Source organism: Triticum aestivum, chromosome 7D (genome assembly GCF_018294505.1).
Source record: "Triticum aestivum cultivar Chinese Spring chromosome 7D, IWGSC CS RefSeq v2.1, whole genome shotgun sequence".
NCBI lineage: Eukaryota > Viridiplantae > Streptophyta > Magnoliopsida > Poales > Poaceae > Triticum > Triticum aestivum.
The window spans coordinates 132,777,081-132,793,349 of record NC_057814.1 but is presented as its reverse complement, the minus strand read 5'-3'; positions in this window follow the sequence as shown (position 1 = coordinate 132,793,349).

Here is a 16,269-nt window from a genome sequence, read left to right as displayed (position 1 = left end):
ATTTGAAGGCCTGTAAGTGTGTTATTACGATTATATCAAGGACATAATTGAGGACCAGTCTCTCAACTTATATTTATATTCCGGGTTATATGTGTTAGACTATGATTTTCAGTGCGGTAAGCCGCCTAGAGACTTGTGATTTATTCTTCTATGCAGGATAGTTAAAGACAACTATTTGAGCTTAAGGAAGATGAACGATCAATTATGACCCGGAGGAATATAAGGAAGCCATTTCAATGGAGTTAAGCATTCAACAGGTGCACGATGACATGACAAAGTCAAGATGTTGATCCTACTCTATTACAAGACTCCCCGAGTCCAAAAGATGAGGCATTGTTTTCAGAGATAATCATGAACCGCCTACAAGTTAAGATGCTTGTCGAGTTGAAGCTTCCGGCTCATCCCTCTCCGCTCCTCCGGCTGTTCCCATGACCTGGAAGGTTGACGATTTCCATTCAATGCCGCTCAAAGCTTCGAATTGAGCCTCCTCGTCAATTAACCCGTCCGGGTTAATGTCTGGGGCAAAGGTGTGCTTACGAGTCGGCGGGACCAAGCTGACGGCTTCGTAACGCGGAGTAGGGATCCTCTGATTTTCAGCATCGTAGCCCGGCTGATACTTGGTCAGATCAGTGTCATTCCCAATCAGGGTGGCCACCGGGCGCACGACCTTCACACAGGCAGCAAAGTCCTTCTGGTCGAAAGGGGTGCCGTCTTCCTTCAAGCTCGGGTAACCAAGTGCAATATCCGCCGGGTCTAACTCTGGAAGGAAAGCCTTGGCCCGGCTCAGAGCAGCTATGGCTCCGGCTCTTGCAGAAGCCCGTCGCAGCTCTTGAACATGCTGAGGAAGAACGGCCAGCCGGCGAAGTACTTCCGCCAGGTGAGTCGGAACCTCATTGGATAGGGCCACCACGGCCAAAGCGCGTTGTGACCCGGTGTAGAGTTGCTCCACCAGTGTGTACACGGCTTTCAGCTTGGTATGCACGTTCTGATTGAGGTTGGCGCTTCTTGGACCTATTTAACAAAGTCAGATAAGCCATCATCAATGATGGAGTTATGAGACATAAAGACTGTAAACTTGCTCAAAGCCGGTAGAAGGACTTAACGAATATTGCGGCGACCATCTGTGACACGTGGCGCTTTAAGCCGGAGAGTTCGGCGGTTCTCTCCGTCAGAGCCTTCTCCGCCTGTTCGGCCCGGCTCACCAGAGTAGCCTTCTCTTCGGCCCAAGTTTTCCTTTCAGCTTCTCTTGAGTAGCAATACTGGACTCAAATTTGGCGTTGGCCTTCCGGGTCTCAGTTTCCTGAGTCTTCAGGCGGCTCTTCAGATCAGAGATATCAGCCTCAAACTTCTTGCAAGCAGGCTGCACAATTTCCGGGTTATGGTATGAATAGGTATTATGCAATTTTAAAGTCCCAAGCACTTTCCAAGCAAAGATACTTGGCACTTGGGGGCTAATGCATGTCGAAAGTTTTTATCTACAAATTACCGGTTCATGGAAGTAAGCCGGAACTTAAGTCTACAACATATTCTATCATAAGTAGTAGACCTGGGGGCTAGAGTATGGTAAAGATAACTATGCGGTAAGCAATAGAGTGGTACCTCAGACTTCTGCTGTATCTGATTCACCATGTCGATCTCCAAATCCCGGCTCTTGTGCACCTGACTAACATAGCCGGAGACGATCTCTCCGATGCTCAAGTGAGCATAGTTGGTGAGGTCCAGATTGGCCCGGCAGCGCTCTAGCAACTCTTCCTTGGCGGAGCACTTGGCCAGCGCAGTAGGTCTCCCCGGCTCAACAAACTCCGTCCGTGTGATTACCACGTCCGGGTCATTGGCCGGCTGAGCCGGGCTGGAGGTCTCCGGGTTAGCAGAAGTCTCTGCGATTGGCTTGTCGGTCGGAGCGGTGGCTTCAGGAGCAGAGGCAACTGGCGGTTCTTGAGCTGCAGCCTCCGGCTCAGGCAAGTCCGGCTCTTCGACCGGCTTGTTCTTCTTCGCCCTCTTGCTGAGCTTTGCCTGGGCACTGAAAGGACAAAAAGGTTAGTACAAAAGTATGAGTAAAGATAAGCACAACAAGAGATGATCATCATTACCCGGGTACGGTCTTGAAGGCCGGCAGGTTTGATTGCATCGAGTCACCAGAGGAAGGTGAGGTTTCCTGATAGTTTGAATCAGAAGAATTGAGCGGTTGACGTATAACACCCGCCAAAGGATGAAAAGGGTACAAGTGGGAGTTAACCTCGGTCCGGCGTTTCCTCGACGCTTCAGGTAAACCGGAGGAGAGGTCAGCGTCCTTGTTGGTCCGGGTGTGCCGCCGGCTCTCATTAATCTGTCGCTTCAAAAGAAATTGAGGATCTTGATAAGCTAAAGGATGTGAAAAGCTTACTTTCCGGGTTACTCTTCGGACTTTCAGCCTTGGCAAGGGCTCCGAGTCGGAGGAAAGTGTCATTACCTCTTCAACCACCGGGTTACTTGCTCCGGTGTCATCCTGCGGATGAACAGTATTGATAAGGTGAACAGAAATAAACAAGAAATACAACAAGAGCTTACAGGTTCAGGGGTTACCTCTGACTCGGAGCTGTCGCTTAGTTGGAGCAGCTCTGAAGCAGTAGGCCTACTTCCCTTCTTGCGGGGGGCGGCTCTCCTGGCGGCTTTCTTAGCCTTCCTGGCCTTCTTGGCCGCCTCATGGTCATACTTGACCTTCCAGAATTTATCATCAGCCTGAAAAATACAATGAAGACTTCTTAAGGTTCGATGAAAACTATCTAAGGAGAAAATAAGATGTTCAGATCAGTGGTTTACCGCTGGGGCCGGGTTGGTCTTGCAGAAGGGGCTTAAGCCGGTCCTCCCGCAGTCTGCCAAGCTCTCATTCAAGAGGGCCTTGGTCATGTCTTCAGCAACGTCTTCAGGAAGATCGTTGCGGCTGTGTCGCAGGGGGTCATCTTTCCGGCCCGTGTAATCACACATTAAGCCAGGGCGGCGGCTCAAGGGGATCACCCGCCACGAGATCCAGACCCGGACCAGATCAATGCCATTAAGGCCATTTCCCAGGAGAGCCTTGATTTTGTTGATGGTTGGGATCAGAGGTTGGCGCTCCGCCTGAGATAGCTTGTCTGACAGAGGGTGAGTTGGTTCCAGACGCGAGGGACGAAAGCCGGGCAGTGGGCTTTCGTCAGCCGGCGAAGTGTCCTGGCAATAGAACCACGTCTGATTCCAGTCCTTTGGGTGGCTTGGCGGCTCAGCGTAAGGAAAAAGGCAGTCTCTCCGGCGTTGAATGGAGATTCCACCAAGTTCCAGGCTCGGTCCGTTGGTGCACTCATTCTGGCGGTTCAAATAGAATAGCTCTCTGAAGAGCAGAAGGCTGGGCTCCTCTCCAAGGTAGACTTCGCAGAATACTTGGAAGTTGCATATGTTGGACACGGAATTGGGTCCTATGTCTTGTGGCCGCAGATCAAAGAAATTCAGCACATCTCTAAAGAACTTTGAGCCGGGCGGTGCGAAGCCCCGGCTCATGTGATCCGCAAATATTACCACCTCCCCGTCCCTTGGCTGTGGTCTCTCCTCTGACGGGTCAGGGGCGCGGTAAGACATGACGTCCTTCTTGGGCAGGTAACCCGTTTTCACAAAGTCTGCTAAGGTTTCGTCAGTGACGTTGGACCTCATCCAGTTGCACGTGATGGGTGCTTTGGGAGCTTTGAGAGGCATGGTGAAAGTCGGAAGCCTATGATAAAAGGAAATGTCCGGTTTAATTATAAGCCGGAGGAAATTTACAGTTCAATGTTTAAAGTGGCGGCTTATGAAAGGGGCCTAATGACATATAGCTATATGCATCGGGTTATTTAAGCCGCTGGAGGTATTGAGAGTAATTCAATTGTCTACAGCTTTATCATAAATGAGCCGCAAAATTTTACGACGCGTGGCTTCTTTGAGCCGGAAATGTAAGTCGCCATAGCTCAGCAGATGTAGTTTTTTACTAAGTGTGGTGAAAACAAGTTTCACAGATCGCAGTGAATATTTTGGATCAAAATGGTCGACTTAAGAGGAAAGTTTCTAGACCTAAAACAGACGCAGAAGAAGTTTGCGGGTTCGAACGGAGCCTCTATGCAGTAAAAGGGGATCTATGTACATTGGGAATAGAAGTGAAACAACTACCGCAACAGTCTATACATTCTAAAGATCAAGAAGGGTGGTAAAAATGAAACCTACCAAGGGCTCACGATGAACGGCGAAGAACATGGGAAGAACAGCCAAGAACCTAATGTGGATCTACTCTATGGGGTAACAGGGACTTACGGGTGCTGGAGAGATGCGGAGACCGCCGCCGTTATCTGGTCACGACAGGTTGATGCAGCGGCCGGAGTTGGTGAAGACAGGAAGACCCGCGGCAGCGGCGGCGGCGGTGGAGCTCGAGCGCAGCACAGTGGCGAGAGGAAGAAGATGGAGGTGGCGAAGTGACTGGAGGCTCATTAGGCCGGGCTACCTATAAGGGCAAGCTCATAAGTGGGCGCGAGAAACAAGGAGGCCACGGCGCGGTTATCTCACCGCAACAACGCCTCGATTTTCGGGACGGTAGTTAAAGATAAGATCCGTTGCGGATATGGTGGAGTAAAAAATGGACTTAATGGAAGATGATGTAAGACGGGTTACCCGGAATCCAGAAGATGATGTCATGGCGGGTTATAGCCTTCATACAATTGTAAGCCGGAGATTTTCTTTCAAAAGGATTGAAGATTGACATGAGCCGGCTCAAATCAATCTGGGGCCTAATGTTGAGGATATAAACCTTCTCACCCGCCAGGAGGGGCCGGGTTACTCATAATGGTCATCGTCTGAAGCCCGGCGCCAAGCTTGAAGATGGCGGGCCAAAGATGGGCTTTAGACCCGGATATGGCTTAAGGCCCGTAGTTACAACCGCCATTATGATAGAACTTGTAGTGTAAGGCAAGAATAGTTAAGAGACCAAGCCGGACACTCTTATGAGCCGGCCGGGACTCTGAGAGCTGCGGGGCGTCAACCTCTCTATATAAAGGGACGACCCGGCGGCGGCTTAGGAGAGAGAAAAGATCTCGTCGAGAGCCAGGCATAGCAGTTAAGCTCACTAGTCATCGAAACCCTAATCAATACCACCCCAAACTGGACGTAGGCTTTTACCTTCATCGTAAGGGGCCGAACCAGTATAATCCTCGTGTTCCTTGTCCCGTTTAACCCCTTCAAGCTTCCTAGCTGCAATGGCTCCACGACTAAGTCCTAGCTCGAGGACATCTGCCGTGACAATTCCACGACAGGTTCAGATCTGGAATCATGGCACTCGGGCCCTAGTGACAAGCATTAAGCATAGCAAAGTCATAGCAACATCAATCTCAGAGCATAGTGGATACTAGGGATCAAACCCTAACAAAACTAACTCGATTACATGATAAATCTCATCCAACCCATCACCGTCCAGCAAGCCTATGATGGAATTACTCATGCACGGCAGTGAGCATCATGAAATTGGTGATGGAGGATGGTTGATGATGACGACGACGACGGATTCCCCTCTCCGGAGCCCCAAACGGACTCTAGATCAGCCCTCCCGAGAGAGTTTAGGGCTTGGCGGCGGCTCCGTATCGTAAAACGCGATGAATCTTTTTCTCTCATTTTTTCTCCCCGAACACGAATATATGGAGTTGGAGTTGAGGTTGGTGGAGCACCAGGGGGCCCACGAGGCAGGGGCGTGCCCAGGGGGCAGGCGCGCCCCCTACCCTCGTGGACAGGGTGTGGGCCCCCTGGCCTTGATTCTTTCGCCAATATTTTTTATTATTTCCAAAAATAATCTCCGTGGAGTTTCAGGTCATTCAGAGAACTTTTGTTTCTGCACATAAATAACACCATGGCAATTCTGCTGAAAACAGCGTTAGTCCAGGTTAGTTCCATTCAAATCATGCAAGTTAGAGTTCAAAACAAGGGCAAAAGTGTTTGGAAAAGTAGATACGATGGAGACGTATCAACTCCCCCAAGCTTAAACCTTTGCTTGTCCTCAAGAAATTCAGTTGATAAACTGAAAGTGATAAAGAAAAACTTTTACAAACTCGGTTTGCTCTTGTTGTTGTAAATATGTAAAGCCAGCATTCAAGTTTTCAGCAAAGATTATGACTAACCACATTCACAATAACATTTAGGCCTCATGTTTACTCATGTCAATGGCATAATCAACTAGCGAGCAATAATAATAAATCTCGGATGACAACACTTTCTCAAAACAATCATTATATGATATAAGAAGATGGTATCTCGCTATCCCTTTCTAAGACCGCAAAACATAAATGCAGAGCACCTTTAAAGATCAAGGACTGACTAAACATTGTAATTCATGGTAAAAGAGATCCAATCATAGTCATACCCAATATAAATTAACAGTAATGGATGCAAATGACAGCAGTGCTCTCCAGCTGGTGCTTTTTAATAAGAGGGTGATGACTCAACATAAAAGTAAATAGATAGGCCCTTCACAGAGGGAAGCAGGGATTTGTAGAGGTGCCAGAGCTTGATTTTAAAGCAGAGATAAATAATATTTTGAGCGGCATACTTTCATTGTCAACATAACAACCAAGAGATGGCGATATCTTCCATGCTACACACATTATAGGTGCTTCCCAAGCAGAATGGTAAAGTTTATACTCCCCCACTACCAATAAGCATCAATCCATGGCTTGCTCGAAACAACGAGTGCCTCCAACTAACAACAGTCCCAAGGGGAGTTTTGTTTGCAATTATTTTGATTTGATTTGCATAAAGCATGGGACTGGGCATCCCGGTGACCAGCCATTTTCTCGTGAGTGAGGAGCGGAGTCCACTCCTCTTGAGAATAACCCGTCTAGCATGGAAGATACGGACAACCCTAGTTGATACATGAGCTATTCGAGCATACAAAACAGAATTTCATTTGAAGGTTTCGAGTTTGGCACATAAAAATTTACTTGGAAAGGCAGGTAGATACCGCATATAGGAAGGTATAATGGACTCATATGGAATAACTTTGGGGTTTAAGGGATTGGATGCACAAGCAGTATTCCCACTTAGTACAAGTGAAGGCTAGCAAAAGACTGGGAAGCGACCAACTAGAGAGCGACAACAGTCATGAACATGCATTAAAATTAATAAACATTGAGTGCAAGCATGAGTAGGATATAATCCACCATGAACATAAATATCATGAAGGCTATGTTGATTTTGTTTCAACTACATGCGTGAACATGTGCCAAGTCAAGCCACTTAAATCATTCAAAGGAGGATACCACCCCATCATACCACATCACAACCATTTTAATAGCATGTTGGCACGCAAGGTAAACCATTTTAAGCTCCTAGCTAATTAAGCATGGCATAAGCAACTATAATCTCTAAGTGTCATTGCAAACATGTTTATTCATAATAGGCTGAATCAGGAACGATGAACTAATCATATTTACAAAAACAAGAGAGGTCGAGTTCATACCGGCTTCTCTCATCTCGGTTAGTCCATCATATATCGTCATAATTGCTTTTCACTTGCACGACCGAACGATGTGAATAATAAGAATAGTGCACGTGCATTGGACTAAGATGGAATCTGCGAGCATTCAATAAACAGGAGAAGACAAGGCAATATGGGCTCTTGGTTAAATCAACAATAATGCATAAAAGAGCCACTTCAACAATTTTATTATGGTCTTCTCCTATCGACCCCCAAAGAAAAGAAAAGAAATAAAACTATTTACACGGGGAAGCTCCCAACAAGCAAAAGAAGAACAGGAAACATTTTTGGGTTTTCTTTTAATTATTACTACTACAGCAAGAAAGGTAAAAACTAAAAGCTACAACTAATTTTTTGGGTTTTTCTTAAGGCTTATCAAACACACAAGAAGAAAGCAAGAAAAAGAAAATAAACTAGCATGGATATTACAATGAAAGAGTATGAGCACCGACAACTAGCAATGAGTGTGTAAACATAAATGTAATGTCGGTGGGAAATACGTACTCCCCCAAGCTTAGGCTTTTGGCCTAACTTGGTTTATTGCCACGGATGGCCTGGCGGGTATCCAAAGTTATAGTTGGGGTCGTACTGAGATGCAGTAGTCATTGCATCATGGGCTGCAACTTGGAGGCGAGCTATCTCAGCCCTCCTCTTATACTCTTCTGCCTCCTCTCTGGTTATAAAATACCTCCCTTTTGCCTGAAAGTCAAAGAAAGTAGAAGCAGGGAGAGCGACGTGATAGGTGCGTCGTCTGTCAAAGATTAGTCGGTACTGGAGGAATTGATCGTTCCTCTCAACAAAATGATGACGAACCATAGCCTCATAATCCAAATAAGCAGGAGGCAACTCAATATCATCCTCACGTATGGTTATACCAAGAAAATTAGCTATACGGGTTGCATAAATTCCACCAAAGAAATCTCCATTAAATCTATTATGATGCAACCTACGTGCAACAATGGCTCCCAAATTATAAGATTTATCTCCTAACACAGCACTCCTAAGAATACTGAGGTCAGGGACACACATGTGACATGCTTCATCCTTACCATTTATGCACCTACCTATGAAGAGAGCAAAATAATGTATAGCAGGAAAATGAATGCTCCCTATGGTAGCTTGTGCTATGTCTCTAGATTCCCCCACAGTTATACTAGCAAGAAAATCTCTAAATTCAGATTTGCAAGGTTCACTAGTACTACCCCATTGTGGAAGTTTGCAAGCAGTGGTAAAATCCTCTAAGTCCATAGTATAAGAATTTTCATAAAGATCAAACAGGACAGTTTGAGAATTGCGTGAAGATGAAAATTAAAACCTCCTCACAAAGGAACTAGTGAGATAGTGGTACTGACGGTACTTTTCTGCCTCGAAGCTCACAAGATCAGCGTTACGCAAATATGCGTTAAATTCTTCCTTGATTCCTGCTCGATCCATGAAGTCCTCTGAAGGCCATTCACAAGGCCGCACTGGGGCGTCCCTTGGTGGTTCATCATCAGCATCACGCATTGCAAGCTTGGGTCCTTGCTTCCTTGAAGGACCACCTTGCTACATTTTCCTAAACATATTTCTTCCTCTGAAAAATTTCTGAAATTTTTTGTAACTTCAAATAAAAGTGAATCAAGCTCAACAAAATTAATAGCAACTACTCCTACAAGTGCCTAGAGCCTATATCATGCATTAAAACTACTTGGAACCATATAAATTTGACATGCAAGCTCAAGAACATGGTCACCTAGGCAGCACAAATTTGCAATGAATAAAGCACTAGAACTAAAATTAATTGGACCAATGGAGGTGTCACATACCAAGGAACAATCCCCCAAAGCAGTTTTGTGAGAGGTGCTTTCAGCAAGGAGATCAAAAATCGCAGCAAAATGAGCTAGAACTCGTGCTTGAGCTGGATGGTGAATTTTTTGGGAGGAAGAAGAAGTGTGTGGGTGCAGGAATAAGTGGAGGGGAGCCACCATGGGCCCAAGAGGCAGGGGCACGCCCAGGGGGGTGGGCGCGCCCTGGACCCTCGTGGCCAGGTGCTTGCTCCCCCTGCTGTGTTCTCAGTGCCAGATATTCTCAAATATTCCAGAAAAATCATATTAAATTGGCAGGGCATTTGGAGAACTTTTATTTTTGGGGTATTTTTATATTGCACGGATAATTCAGAAAACTGACAGAAAATACTATTTTTACTTTATTTCAACTAAATAACAGAAAGTAAAAGGAGGGTATGAGGGAGTCCTGGATTAGGGGGTCCTCGGACAGCCGGACCATATACTTTGGCCGGATTGTTGGACTATGAAGATACAAGATTGAAGGCTTCGTCCCGTGTCCGGGTGGGATTCTCCTTTGCGTGGAAGGCAAGCTTGGCGATTCGGATATGTATATCTCCTCCCTTGTAACCGAATCTGTGTAACCCTGGCCCCCTCCGGTGTCTATATAAACCGGAGGATTTAGTCCGTAGGACAAGAAGAACAATCATAATCATAGGCTAGCTTCTAGGGTTTAGCCTCTACGATCTCGTGGTAGATCAACTCTTGTAATACTCATATCATCAAGATCAATCAAGCAGGAAGTAGGGTATTACCTCCATCGAGAGGGCCCGAACCTGGGTAAACATTGTGTCCCCCGCCTCCTGTTACCATTAGCCTTAGACACACAGTTCGGGACCCCCTACCCGAGATCCGCCGGTTTTGACACCGACATTGGTGCTTTCATTGAGAGTTCCACTGTGCCGTCATGATAAAGGCTTGATGGATCCTTCGATCATCGGCAACGATGCGATCCAGGGTGAGGTTTTTCTCCCCGGATAGATCTTCGTATTCGGCGGCTTCGTACTGCGGGCCAACTCGCTTGGCCATCTGGAGCAGATCGATAGCTATGCCCCTGGCCATCAGGTCAGATTTGGAAGCTTGAACTATACTGCCGACATCCACGGAGACTTGATCTTCGATGGATTCGAGCTCATGTCAGGTGCGCCGCACAGTCACGACGAGCATGACATAGCTCTGCCATCGGACGATGTTCGGGAGATCACACTTGCGGCTACTCCGGCCCTCAAACCGGAGCAGATCGTGCCATCCAAGGACGGGTGGATGGACCCCGCCACGGAGGCCGCACACTCAGCGGCGATAGAGCCGAGTACTGACTTCACCTCCTATGAGACCTGTGTTATCGGACCCTTGGATTCGTCCCCGGCCACAGGCTCCGAACTGCTTGCGTCCGTGCCTATTCAATCTTATTGGGCACCGATCATGGAGTTTACCTCCATGGATATTTTTCAGCACTCGCCCTTGGGCGACGTGCTAGATTCATTGAGGTCTCTCTCCTTGTCAGGAGACCCTCGGCCGAACTATGTCCGGCTCGAGTGGGAAGCGGACGACGAAGAAATTCGTTCCCCACCCACCACCCACTTAATAGCCACTGTCGACGACTTAACCGACATGCTTGATTTCGACACCGAAGACATCGACGGTATGGACGACGATGCAGGAGAGGAACAGGAACCACCGCCCACAGGGCGCTGGACAACCACTTCATCATACGATATATACATGGTGGATACACCCAAAGAAAACAACGACGAGGAACGGAAGGATGCAGCGAAGGATAATCCCCTCAAGAAGCAACCAAAGCGACGACGTATGCGCCGCTCCAAATCCCGCCTCAGCAAAAACAGCGATAACAGCGCAAGGAAGAATAATACCCCGGTCGACTCCAAAGGAAACGATGACCACATGGACCCAGCAATGGAGCAGGATGAGCCAGTGGACGGCGAACATAGTACGGAGCCGCTGTCCGATCACGGTGACGCCGAGGGTAAAACTCATCAACCTGTCTCCAGAGAGGAGAACAGTCCGCACGACGATGCACACATCGTCCCGGAAAGGCAATTGGAACAAGAGAACCTCCATAGAAGGCTTATTGCCACCGTGAGGAGCCTGAAGAAGCAGAAGCAAAGGCTTAAGGCCGCGCAGAATACGCTCAACAGCAGATGGAACAAAGTGCTTGACACCAAAGAAAAGTACGGTGGCAGTCGCCACACAAAGAGCTATCCAAAGCGCAAGCTGGTGCCTGAATTTGACGACGAGGCTTTAGAGCCCATTCAGCCGAAAAATAAAACGGCCGATCAGCCGGATCGACCACCCCGTGGCCGCGACAGGGCGGCTAACGACGTCGCACACGAGTTAGCGCACGATTTACGTGAGGACCTGCACAAAAAAGCCGGTACGGCCAGGTCCATCTATGGATCTAGGAAGCGCGCTCCGGCATAGAATCATGGCCACCCAAATGACTATACTAACCGAATAACAGCTCGGAATCAAAACCAAACACTACAGCCGTCAGAAGAATGCCATGACACATCCAAATACAGGGGTGCCGTGCACCCCCTATGCTTCACCCATGAGGTGCTGGATCATGAATTTCCAGAGGGATTCAAACCCATGAACATAGAGGCATACGACGGAACGACAGACCCTGGGATCTGGATTGAGGACTTTATCCTTCACATCCAGATGGCTCGCGGAGATGGTCTCCACGCCATCAAATACCTGCCCCTCAAGTTGAAAGGACCAGCTCGGCACTGGCTGAAAAGCCTCCCCGAAAACTCAATTGGAAGTTGGGAGGAGCTTGAGGTTGCTTATAGGGCTAATTTTCAAGGGACCTATGTCCGACCTCCGGATACAGACAATTTAAGTCACATAATTCAACAGCCCGGAGAGTCAGCCCAAAAGCTTTGGAACAGATTTCTCACGAAGAAGAATCAAATCATCGACTGCCTGGATGCCGAAGCCTTAGCGGCTTTCAAACACAGTGTCCGGGACGAATGGCTCGCCAGACACCTCGGCCAGGAAAAACCGAGGACAATGACAGCCCTAACAAGCCTTATGATCCGCTTTTGCGCGGGCGAAGACAGTTGGCTGGCCCGTAGCGGCACCAGCAGCCCAGGCACATCTGAAGTCAGGGATGGCAACGGGAAATCGCGACGCAATAAAAGCAAGCGTCAAAACAATGAAGACAGCCCAGACAACACGGCGGTAAACGCCGGATTCTTGGGCTCTCGACCCGGTCAACGGAAAAAGCCATTTAAAGGCAGCAGAGATGGACCGTCCAGCCTAAACAAGATTCTAGATAGATTATGTCAGATTCATGGCACCTCCGACAAACCTGCAAATCACACCAACAGAGAATGCTGGGTCTTCAAGAAGGCCGGCAAGGTAAACGCTGAACACAAGGGGAGGGAGACACCAAGTGAAGACGAGGATGAGCCTCGCCAGCCGAACACTGGGGGACAGAAAAAATTCCCACCAGAGGTCAAAATAGTGAACATGATTTACGCAACTCACATACCGAAGGGGAGGCACAAACGCGCACTCCGAGACGTATACGCCATGGAACCCGTCACCCCCAAGTTCAACCCTTGGTCGGCCTGCCCGGTCACTTTTGATCACAGGGATCACCCGACTAGTATCCGGCACGGAGGATCGGCTGCCTTGGTGCTAGACCCAATAATTGACAGATACTGTCTCACTCAAGTCCTTATGGACGGCGGCAGTAGTCTTAATCTGATATATCAGGACACCGTCCGCAAAATGGGGATAGACCCGACAAGAATTAGCCAAAGCAATACTAGCTTTAAAGGAGTAATACCAGGCCCAGAGACCCGCTGCACGGGCTCTCTAGTACTAGAGGTTGTATTCGGTTCTCCCGACAACTTCCGAAGCGAAGAATTAACCTTCGACATCGCTCCATTCCGAAGTGGCTATCACGCACTACTCGGAAGAACGCCTTCGCTCGTTTTAATGCAGTACCGCATTATGCTTATCTTAAGCTTAAGATGCCCGGTCCATGTGGCATCATCATAGTTAGCGGAAACACAGAGCGTTCCTTACGTGCGCAGGAATATGTGGCGCCTCTAGTAGCCGAACACTGAACGGCCTCTCCAACCAGAATAAATGAGCGGTCGTCAAGACCGCGGACACTGTTAGACGAGTCCGGCGCACCACTAGCTATAACAGCTCAGATAAACCTGAGATTGGGTCGGTGGATATACCCCCATAGGTGGTGCTAGGGGCTTCCCGCATGTAAAAAGGGCTACAGTTCGGCTTGACCCTATTTAGATTGCATTTTAATGGTTCATTAAGAATAACCAATTTTTCGCACGAAGACTTTCACCTGGGTTTTTCTCTTTTACAGATGATCATCGTGCTACACCCTTCCAGGATACGGCACAACGGAGACACAGGCGCAGACGTGCAGCAGGGCCCCGCTCAAAGGTTTCTTTTTAGATTAAGACCCTGTGTAAACCTTTTTTTTACTGTCTCTTGTTGCTTCACACCCTCCGGATACTCAATACAACCGAGAGGTATGCTGGCCTTATTGGCATTTCGTCACGTCAGACTAATGCACGTACCTGGGAATTCAGGGCTCATTATCGAGGGCATTACTCAGCCCAGTATATGTTGTAAAGTCCGAATACCTTAGGGAGTGTTCGGCGTCGCGAGTTTGGCCTTATATGCATCAGCTCCGAATCATGTCTTTGGTCAATAGTTGGGTTTGCCTGGCTCCCGTGTTTTGCTACCTTACGTTCCGCTCTATCGGCTAAGGTGGCATCGGGAGAACTACTGCGATTGTGCCCTGGTTCATCTGGATGAGCACCTTAGTAGAGAAAGCTGAAAACTGACTGTCATGATAAAGCGCGAGACTGGTCAACCACTCGATGACTCAGCGGAATCTTCACGATTCCTCTGCATTAACAAAGGACCGGTTTCCCAGTCATGTATGTACGCACACCGTATTCGGATGAGCGTGGAAGTACCAGGGGCTATATAGTAGCCCCACCGTCAAACTCTTATGGCTAAGTGAAAGTGTTAAAGCTATATAGTCCGATTGCCTTGTTCGCCGCGCTATCACCTCCTTAATGGACCAAGACGTTGGATCAAGTGTGAATACGCGCTTTTCTGAACACCCCCGCATTATATGCGTGGGGGCTGAAACCGACGAATGCAAACTTTCAGGTTATATACATACATAAACGGCCGCACAGGAGGCATCATAATACTTTCAGGCAAAAGTATAAACACAGCCTTTATAATCCAAATAGCATTGTTTTTACAATTGGGATACATGTCACTCGAACATGATACTCTTCGAGCACTGAGCCTCTATTAAACGAGCGCCTTCTAGGACTTCTTCAAAATAGTGCTCGGCCGAGACCTGGCCTACGGCCGGACCCTGGGTTGCAATAGCGGTGGCCTCCATCTCTGCCCAGTATGTCTTAACACGGGCAAGAGCCATCCGCGCACCCTCTATGCACACCGACCTCTTTACAGCGTCGATATGCGGCACAGCACCAAGGTATCGTTGCACTAAACCAAAATAACTATTCGGCCTTGGTCCCTTCGGCCAAAGATGATCCACGACAGACCTCATGGCAAGTCCGGACAACCTATGGAGCTCGGCCCACTCGGCCATTTGTTCATTTAACAGCAGCGAACGCGTTGGAGCACTGAACTGCGACCAGAACAACCTTTCCACCTCATGATCTTTCTGATCTTTGAAAAACTCAGTCGCATCAGCAGCACTCATTGCCAAGTCCAAGTACGCGTCTGCAGCACTCCATAATTGATCCAGAGGGGCATACTTCGGATCTCCGAACTTCGTCCGCAAAAAAAAGGGCTTCCCAGCCGTGATATCTCCGACTTGACGGAGCTCCTCCTTCGCCGCTCTGATTTTAGAGCGGGTTTCCTTGGCTACTTCCATGGCTTTCTTCAGGTCAGCCGCTTTCGCTTGGCTTTCCTTTTCAAGAAGCTCATATCGGCCGGCGGTATCTTTCAGCTCAACAGCCATCTTGGCTATTTTATCTTCGCTCTGGCGATGAGCAGTCTGTTCGGCTCTTAACTCTTCGGCGGCCTTTAGGGCGGCCGCATCACTTCTCCTGGCTTGTTCCTTGGCTCGGGCAAGTTCTGCCCGAAGGGTCTCCACGGCGGCAGCTCCATCTGCAGTCACAGCATATTATAGATACTAGCATCATCCTCCTCTTAATATTTGTTGACCACCTGAAAATACATACCCTGTGCCTCGTCAAGCCGCTTGTTCACAAGCGCGATGTCGGCATCTGCCGCGTCAAGTTGCCGCCTCAGTTTGGCAAACTCAGTAGTCCGGCCAGCCACCGGACCTTCAGCCGCCTGCACATGAAAGCAGCGTGATCATTACCTGGGACTATGATCCTCTGTTTGCCGCCTCTGGACAGCAACCAGAGTCTCAGGGGCTACTATCTGTATAGAGCACACCTAGCGTGTGTGGTACCGTCAAAAAATATATATTACTTTGCGTACCTCAAAGCCTCTTAGCAGGCTCGTAAAAGCTTCATGCAACCCACTTTTGGCGGATGAAATCCTCTCAACCACCGTACCCATTAAAGTACGATGCACCTCTGAGATAGCCTCTTGCTCCAGAAGACCCATCAGTGCGTCCGGTTGTGCACCAGGCAGTCCCGGACTCTTTTTGTTGCTCTCCTGAGGAGCTGAATACTCCTGACTTCGGGTGGCCGAAGGGTTACCTTATGGCCTTGGCATATCAGGAGAAATCCTCCGTGACGACACCTCAGGGTCATCCGCCCCATGAGGCGGGGAGACAGGGGGAGGCGTTTCGCTCTCCATCATCTCCGGAAGAAGATCCCCCGAAGACGAACTCTGTCGAGAAGGGCTACGAGCCGGACTGCAAGATATATGTCTCGGTTATTGTCCTCAGAGATAAAGGAGGATATATTTACCAAAGTACTC